This window comes from Arvicanthis niloticus, chromosome 28, assembly GCF_011762505.2.
Source record: "Arvicanthis niloticus isolate mArvNil1 chromosome 28, mArvNil1.pat.X, whole genome shotgun sequence".
NCBI classification, from domain to species: Eukaryota; Metazoa; Chordata; class Mammalia; order Rodentia; family Muridae; genus Arvicanthis; species Arvicanthis niloticus.
Window position 1 is genome coordinate 5,926,394 of NC_133436.1, and position 9,180 is coordinate 5,935,573.

Genomic DNA, 9,180 nt, shown 5'->3' on the forward strand with positions numbered 1-9,180 from the left:
CTTCTGCAGGCTTCCTCAGACAGAGTGCTGGTTCAGACAGCAGATGCACACAAACACAGCTCAAAGGTCAGAAAATGGCAAGAAAAGCCCCTGAATATACACACGCAGATTGCTTATTGCTAAATGTCTCCTTCCCACTCCACACCCCACCCCACCCCCGTCCTCCTCAGCCAGGTGGAGCAAAAATCTAATGCAAGCAGTTCCAATTGAGAAGCTTGCCAGCCAGGATGTTTTAAAATGTTGCTGAACGATTAAACACAAATCCTTAAATGGAGAGAGCTGGTTTTTTATTAAATATCCCAGAGCAGCGCTGTCTTCCCACACTTGTGCCCATGTCTGGCTGCTGGCTGATAAACGTGGTGGCTTTAAGATATGACTTATTAGCATGTCTGTATATTCCTACCTCACGCAGTCACCAAGGGGCGATTGCTATCTCTTAATTGAATTCTGTGCTGGCAACTGTGTCTTTGTGTGCTTGCCATTACAATTTCAAGGACGGTAACTTCATTTCCTATTTACAATAATAATGATAAAAATATAAAGTATATTTATGAACTCTAGTGTGTTGGTGTGTGTGTGCGTGTACATGCATGCGTGAGTGTGTGTGTGTGTGTGTGTGTGTGTGTGTGTGTGTAGGGTCACTTGAAGCCACTATATATTACAGAAAGACACAATTTAATAAGCTATATAGAAACACACAACTCCAACCACTTGCCAATTTTCTGGCTGTAGCTGGCGAACCTACAGTATAGAAGCAGACATTTTTCTTTTTTTACTTATTATACAATAATATAATCCAATATGATGGACAGAATTCTCAATGCTAAGAATCTGCTAGTTTATAGGCCTGTCTTTCCCCTTAGCTTATGAGAGTCAGCCACAGCAACCCAGTCAGTCCTCTACAGATTTCAGAGTCCTAGTGTCTAAATCAGGCTTCATTTGTACTGAAGATCCAAGGAGGAAGAAGCCTGGCTCAGGTCAGCATGACACCTGGCAACTATGTTGAGCACAGTGAGGCTTGGGACTGGGGATGCCACCCAGCCAGGGTTTTATCTACCTCAGTGACCATCAGATTCCTGTGTCCTCTTCTAGCAAAGCAATAATATCTAAGATTCAAACTATCCCATAAAGAAAAGCTAAGTAAAACACATAGGGCCACGTCAGGTGACTGTTTGGTAGGAAACACATCATACAGTAAATAATCCAGATACTCCCCAGATGTTTGATACAGCCAATAACTCTGCCAGTGCCCGGAAGACGGGTTTCCTGGTCATTGAAGACAGTGGGCTACCTGCTCAAACACTGCAGAGGTGTGGGGGTGGGGAGGGGTCTTGGCACCAGAACCCCCATACTCTGACATATGTATAAGGAGGCTCTACTTCTGGGTAGACCCTTTCCCTTCAGAACCCCTAATGGCAGAGGTCAGGTATGTTGTAGCTCTTGTTGCAAAATATGCCATGAGTATATCCCTGAGCTTCTACTGCTTTGGGATTTGTGAATTAAAACTGAAACACAGGTCTGGTAGGATGGCTCAGTGGGTAAAGGTGCTTGCTGCCAAGCCTGAGGAACTGAGTTCTATCCCGGGGATCTCCACAGTTGAAGAAAAATATAATTCTCTCAAGAGATCCTCCTGTCCACCATATGTGTGCCCTACCGTGCATTCATGCACACACATACACAGACAAATGTAATAAAACCTGCTCTGAAAAGAGGATGCTGAAGGATTAAAAAAAAAATCATAAGGATAATTAGTGGAACTCATGAACATATTGCTTAAGGAGTCTAATTTGTCTGTGATGGGTCCCGGCTTGCATTAGCTGCTGCTTCTGTGCCTGGCTCAACACTGGTCCCATGGCTCTCTGTTCTGCAGAGGGGAAGAGCTCTGGGAGTCTGTGCAGAGCTGAGACTACAATAAGCCATGTGCTCCTCCTCCAGTAAAGTGCTTAAGAGAGAATCCTTTGCAGAATCTCTGACTTCCTCGGGACACAAAGCAACTGAAAATCCCAGCCCACTGTGGTAGATAATACTTTAAGGTATTATGGGAAATGCAACCTGTTTTTTTCTCAAGTCAATACAAATAGAAGTTACAGTCCATTTCGTAATACATTGGCTTTTTCAAACTAGAGAAATGAGGAAGATGTCCCTTCTGACAAAAAAAAATAAAAAGAGAGTTTATAGGCAAGTCCACTGAGTGCTGGGGTGGGGTGGTAAGGAAGACGGGCCTATGAAAATAACATTAGAAATGGAAAGTGGGTTTGCCTGGAATTGAAAGAAAACAGATTACATCTGAAGTGCTGAGAGAATGACAGAGTTTATGGAAAGACATCTCCAATGACTTGTTTGTCCTGGAATTTAAAAACTGAACAAGCGAGCAACAGGGGTCAGACATTCTCAGCCTGTGAAGCTATAAGTGGAATGACACGGGGCTGCAGAGAGCTTGGGTGTGTTGGGGTGTGCCAGTGAGGTGGTTTGTCTGAGGTGTTGAGACAGACAAAGAGAATGAGCCACCTTGGAAACAGAGTGAGCCACGTGATGCACAGGAGAGTAACAGGGAAACTCAGAAACTTAATCTAGGCCCTTGTGGTTACTATGAAGCCACCCACCCAAACCTGACTAACGGGTTATTTTTCTGCTGGTGAAATGGACGATTCAAGCCAGATTAGATTAGATTAAATGCAGCGTTATTGGGAAGCTGCTCTCAGGTAAATTCTCTGGCCCCAGAGACGGAGGTCAGGGAAATCACCATGGGGGTGGGGAGGAAGAAAAAGAGAAAAAGGGTGCATGCACAAGTAGAGGAAAGGGAGGAGTGGGGGGGTTGGGGATGGAGAGAGAGAGAGAGAGAGAGAGAGAGAGAGAGAGAGAGAGAGAGAATTGACTTACAGACAATTCGTCTAGGCTCCACCCAACAGCTACCTAGCAACATCTTACATCATCATCTGCTGTGAAGTTTTTGCACTGAAACTTTCAAAAACATACTCCAGCTTTTGGTAGCTGTGAAATTTTAACCAACTAGGCAAGATAGAAGGTAAATGCTTAGTCTTTTTCCCCTTTCCCCCTGTTCCCTCCTCCTTCTTCCTTTTCTCTTTGCGTATGTGTGTGTGTGATGCCTGTAAACAATGTGCTCACCTATACAGACACGTGTTGAGGTCAGATGATGATATCAAGACATCTTCCTTGATTGCTTCTCCATCATATGTTTTGAGACAGGGTCTCTCAACTGAACCTGGAGTTTGCCTGTTCCTCTAGACTGCCTGGCCAATGAGCTGCTGAAACCTGCCTGTCTCTGTCCCTCAGTTCTGGGGTTACAGGCATGGGCTGCCACATTGGCTTTTAACATAGTTTCTGAAAATCCAAACTAACTTTTTTGCATGTGGAATCATCTCCCTACCTCTCCCCCACGTGCTCTTTTAAAATTTATTAAAATTGGGATTATAGAAGCAGTTCAACAGGGCTGTCCAAATGAAATGACCAATCTTCCACATAGGACTGCACGCCTCTCTTCCATGTCTAGTTGGTTTTGGGGGACAGAAATGAGAAAATTATAGTGAGGGGAAGATCAAGTGAGGGTTCTGTTCTTTGATCAGAAGTCAGACTTTATCCAACAAAGAAAGAAACACAGTCGTTTCCTCTCTGTTCCTTGCCAGTTGCTGCTGTGGGAAAACCCTTCAAACAACACAGAGCGGAGATCAGAAAGCTCTCAACCAACAAGGCTCTGTCACTGTGAGGATGGTGGCTGTCACTGTAAATGAGAAGAGGAAACATTGTTGTTCACTGATACAGCCTCCACCTCCATCCTTTTCCTGATTTGACACAAGTAACTATAATTCTGTACAGAAGTCAGCAGATAGCTTTTTCCATCTGCTCGAACCACCTTAACATGGCATCCCTGAAGACCAAAAGAGAGTTAACATTAGAATGAACCTGGACCTTCTTTATCAGTTCTCAGCTTCACTTAATTCAAAAGCTTGACTACCTTGCAGGTTGACATCTACTATAGATCTTAGATAGTACTTTTAATGTTGAGGAGTAAAGAACAAGGCAGCATCCCCTGGATAGCCCACACCACTCCAGAGACTAAGGAAGAAGGCGCCTTTATCATGTTCAAAACAGTAAACCCATAAAGTGCTACAGGACCCAGGGAAGGCAGGGTCTGGCCAACATGATCTTACAGTGATAGCCATGTAAACCATCAGACAAACAAAATCCCTGTATTTTAAAACCATAAATAAATGATCTATATATACAAACAGTCATAGATATGCACATGTGCAACTATACACACATACACATATATCCATATATACTATGTATTTTCCATTTTCTCTTTATTAATTCACAGCCACATATCTCCCGTTTACTCCTCCCAGATCCACCCGTATCTCCCTCCTCCCCAACTTTGTGTCCTCTTTTGTTTTTTTCTTTTTTTAAGTTAGTAACCCAGTTTGTGCTGTCCATTTACTTCCGGATGAAGGGCCATTCACTGGAGTATGGACAACCTACCTGTGCCATAGCCTCAAATAAAACTGACATTCATTCCCTGAGATACCATCAGCTAGCTAACTGTCATGGTTCCTCAGTTACAGACTGGGGCTCATGAACTCCCATGCTGGCATGTATCCATGCACCTAGTATGTGTGTCATGTGCATATATGCACATACCTATGCACCTGTGCAAAGTTGTTCCTCTGTGTGTTTAAAAGTCTGAACTCCAAGTGGAACCTACAGAGACTATAAAATTACCTCCTATTGTGTCGACAGATTCCTTTGTAGGCCACCTGAGAAATGAACACCATTGACAAATGACAGCCCCTCACCTTCTTCACTTAGAAAGACAAGCAGCCACAGTCTTTAACAATTGTTACCCTTTGCTCTATCCCTTTAAATAACAAAGCTATAGCATCTTCTCCGTTAAACAGAAAAGGCTAAGTTACCAAAAGTATAAATGTAGCAAAGATGTTACTATTGTTATAGTCGTAGTAACACAGAGCAGCTGCAGGAGCCACCGCTTCCATCCTGAGCAGAACCTTCACAGTGAGCTCTCCTAGAGCCCTGGTTTTGAACCTGTAGGTAGCAACCCCTTTGAGATCAAATGATCTTCTCACAGGGATCACATAGCAGATATCCAGGATATCAGATAGTTACATTATGATTCATAACAGTAGCAAAATTATAATTATGAAGTATCAACAAAAATAATTTTATGGTCCGGGGGTCGCCACAACATGAGGAGCTGTATTAATGGGTTACAGCCTTTGGAAGGTGGGAAAAAAAACTGCCTTAGCAGAAGCCCCAGGCTAGGAATTGGCTTCTCTCCACCAATCTGTGACTGTGGAAGACACTCGTGTGCTGGCTAGGCACACATGTTTGGTTCTGGGTCTGTAACCCCCTAGCAAAGCTCACTTTCTCCTTCATTGAATTTCTGCCCCCCAACCCCCCCCCATGGATTGTTTCCTTCCCTGCAGAGTAATTGTATACCTGCTAGTGGTACTGGCAACACTATATTAAAAGTCAGATTTATGTCAACACCCACAGATCAACTATCAGATGTTGCTATTAACATTGACATCAAAATCATTAAGAAGTTTCCATCATGTAAATTAATTATGAGAATTGTATTGGCATGAATACATAATGACATTATTCATGCAAATAATTAAAAATATGCCTCCTGAAAACAAATTACAATAATGGAATAAAATGTCATTATTACAGCTCTCCCATGATCCATTAGACTTGGCTAGAGCCACGCAGGGCTTCCAGATTATCATCATCCTAGAGACGGAATGGGAAATGCTGTGTACTCCCATATGGAGACTGGGGACATGCAGGTGGTGGGCAGGGCACAGGGATACCCAGTCGTGTTCTTTGTACCTCTTCCTTCTTGTATCAGCATCAACACAGTCACTGTTGAAGGGAAGAGAGTTATTTTATTATTGCCAGTCTGAAGTCTCAAGGGACCTCTCATATTAAAAGTCTGCAGAAAAGGAATAATTAACCCTCATCCTCACAGGGGATCCCCAAGCATCCTATGCAAAAAGTAATTACCACCCATCAGTGTGCAAACAGGGTTTGATGGGGTCTCACAGATGTCTGCAAACTTTCCCTGAGGAAAAAAAAAAGTAAAGATGGCGTTTAGGTTCCTCTGGTCGGGGCAGAGGTCACATTTAACCCTGTCACACAAAACTGGGTAACAATGTGGACCTCAGAACACTTAGCTCAGTGCTAGTGGAGGGCTCTGTGACAGGGCGGATGAGGCACAGGACAGGAAACGGGCAGCTAGCAGGTCAGTTGAATCCTCTGCACCTCTTAAAGCTGAATCCTCTCAAAGAGGCTCTGCTGCGGAACTGTGGGGTACCAAGTTCACTCTGAACGCAGAGGAAGCTCAGGAGTGTGGTGCGTAGCGGGACTGAGGACTGGGGACTGGGGGTGGAAAATGGATTCGTCACCTGCATCAAAGTCGCGATGGCCAACGGGGCAGAGTGGGGATGAGTGAGCCCGTGGTAAGAAGCCTGCTTTTCTAGTACAGTAGAAAACTGCTGGTGGTGCTTGCTCAGCGGGGCTTCCAAGCCTCATCTCAGCCACCTCGTTAGTACAGCCTGTGCTCAGTCTGATCTGGCTCCTACCTTCGGCCTGCGTTCAGACTATATCTCATAGAAGTTCATTAATCCATGGTATGTTGTAAACATTGTTCTCAAAGAAGCCGAAAATTTTTTGAAAAGCATCTCACACGTATTTCAGTTTAGAAATATTTTGTTTAAAAAGAAACAGCCCTGTCTCATTCATATATATATATATATATATATATATATATATATATAACAATTCAAATAAATACCTGCCATTAACTCAGTGTTGAATCCTTGCCTATCACGCACTAGATCCCAGTTTCATCATTAACACTGAAAAGTAATTGAGTGCCAGCAATCAATGCTACCCATTGAAAAATGCTTTGCACATTTTAGCCTTCAAATTCCTCATCTCCAGGTCCACAACTGTTATGTAAACCAACCAGCCTGTCTATAGTTGAAGGAACTATTGGGTATGTTCTTGAGCGGATTCATCTCCTGAGACTGCCCATGGCTATATTTCCCAAACGTAAAGAAATAAAAGATCAGTCAGACACACTGATAAATGTTCTGAATCCAAGCATTCTGGGAACTGAAGGCAGGAAGATGACACATTTAAAGCCAGACTACTACTCTACAGAGCGAATTTGAGACCAGCCTGAGCTACGGGTAAGAATCTGTCCAAAAAAGAAACAACAACAACAACAATGAAAAAGAAAGATCAAATTGTTTTCACAACTAAAAACTTATTCACAACTTATTTCACCACAGTGGCACAAATGTTTCAGTAAGGAAATTCTGGAACACTGGCAAAACTAGAATGACTCGCTTACTTTACAAAGACTGTTTTCCCCAAGAACTGATCTCCAGTCAAAAAATATCAAAACTCCCATGAAAAGAACGGATAGCCCTTCTAAAATGTGAAGATTCCTTTCTACATATGGATTTAAGCAAACCAGTTGTCGGGTTATAGAGAAACTCCCTGAACAAAACAGGTATGTGTGTTTGTCCCCTCTTCGTGTGCAGTATTCTAGTCAGAGAAATAAATAAATTAAAAAAAAAAAAACCTAAAGGACTTAGCATTGTGTCCTGCCCTAGTGGAAACCATGGGGATAGTAACCCTGATTGCTAAGGGTGAAGGTCAGATTTTCCTGAAAAAGGAAAGGAAAGGAAAGGAAAGGAAAGGAAAGGAAAGGAAAGGAAAGGAAAGGAAAGGAAAGGAAAGGAAAGAAAAGAAAAGAAAGGAAAAGAAAGGAAAAGAAAATGTCCTCCATCTGCTTCCAGCCTTGTCTCCCGTCTGTCTGCCAGTCCCAGAGCTGGTGATAACTGTGGAAAAGAGGCTGCGTTACAACTCCCTGGGCTGTAGAGGATAGAGACAGGAACCCTGGAGCTCACCACACAGGAAGATGGATAAAAAATCAGAGGAGATGGCTCAGCTGTGAGCTGGATCTGCTGGGCTTTGGGTAGAAGGTATCAAGGAGGCCATTCTACCTAAGGCTTGGACCAGGGATAGAGTGAAACCAGACACTGATCTGGCTCCTGTTTTGACTTTCATGGATATAAAAACGAGGTGGGCTTGGGCTTTCTAACGATCACAGGAAGACCCAAAACCCAGTAGCTAAAGTGGAGTTGGCCTGGAATTTGAGTGACTTTCCTCTAATTAGCTGAGCCATTGAATGTCAAAGTCTCACACAGCAGACCTTCATTGACAGCACTGAGTATGGAACTGAGCATGGCGCTCAAACAGAGCCACAACAGCTAAGTCTCCGTCTGTGTGACCAAGCTGTACAGGCCAGTTAACTAATAACCGTTAATTCATCCTTGGTCATTTTCCTAAAAGTTGGATGGCTTCTGCCCTGGGTCCCTGGGTCCCTGCTAATTGGCATGTGGCCTCCAATGGGATGTGGTGTCCCGACAGAAGAAGCCTACCAGACTTCACAGTTCTGATCTCTCAACTCTGCCTCTTATAAACATATCCGCTCTTCCCAAACCTAGGAATACATGTTCGCACTGGCCCCCCCGACTGAGTACACTTCAAGATATCCTCTCCTCCCTCCACGAATATAGCAAATACTGGATGGAGTAAAAGCAGATGCTTTCCTCAGGGTGCCAAATCCCTCTGATAAAAATAATTTTAGAGATAAGAGATAGCCAGGTTCCTACCAGCAGAATTAGTAAGTATTGCATCGGCTCTGACTTGCTTCTGGGTTCTTTCTGCTTGGTAGACATTTTCAAAGGAGGTGAGTAAAACTGGCACAGTTTCCCTTGCAAACTAAGAAAAGCATGATGGTGATAGCAGACCCTCTGTTATTGTCCCAGCCCCACCCTTCCTCAGTACAGTAGATCTTTCCAGATTATTCTTAGCCCTTTCATCCAGGCAGATGCAGACCCGGAATTTGGTTATTTCATCATGAACCTGCTATGAACATCTCTGACCTCTGTCAATCTCTAGTGTTTACCTAAAACCTTCTATAGACCACCAAAGTCCCTTCATTCTTCTGATGAGACAATATGACTATTTGTGACATACCCATCATGGAACAACCTTATGATGCTTCTTAGTGTCTACTGTAAGCACGTCCTCAACCTATGGGTTGCAATCCCTTTGGGAGTT